Raw genomic sequence first — 399 nt, forward strand, 5'->3', positions numbered from 1 at the left:
TCAATTCAAGGCTCAAAATACTTCCCGGAAAAGTCAAGACCAGATGGACATGGCCATTTGTCATTAATGAAGTATAAGAATACGGAGGAGTTGAATTTAAAGACCCCAAGACTAAAGCAACTTGGGTGGTAAACGGACAGAGGTTAAAACCTTATATGGGTGATGAATCAGGCTCCATCATCGATGATCAATCAGCATAATCTCGTCCAAAATCTGACGTCAAGCTACTGACGTTAAGTGAGCGCTAACTAGAAGGCAAACTAGTATGTGGTAAAAATTAAATTCTTTCAATTTTTTTTCAATTACTTTTTAGTCATGTTAAATCACATCAATTAAATCCCAAATTTTTTAAGACTTGAGGACAAGCCTTCATTTAAAAAGGGGGGACAAGACTTGATG

The 399-nt window shown here is 36.6% G+C and overlaps 1 pseudogene; it reads right to left on the minus strand.

The window, feature by feature from the left end:
* The window catches only part of LOC109353905, an 11,330-nt pseudogene that overhangs the window by 219 nt on the left and 10,712 nt on the right, over positions 1-399 (minus strand).

This window comes from Lupinus angustifolius, chromosome LG08, assembly GCF_001865875.1.
Source record: "Lupinus angustifolius cultivar Tanjil chromosome LG08, LupAngTanjil_v1.0, whole genome shotgun sequence".
Classification (NCBI taxonomy): Eukaryota; Viridiplantae; Streptophyta; class Magnoliopsida; order Fabales; family Fabaceae; genus Lupinus; species Lupinus angustifolius.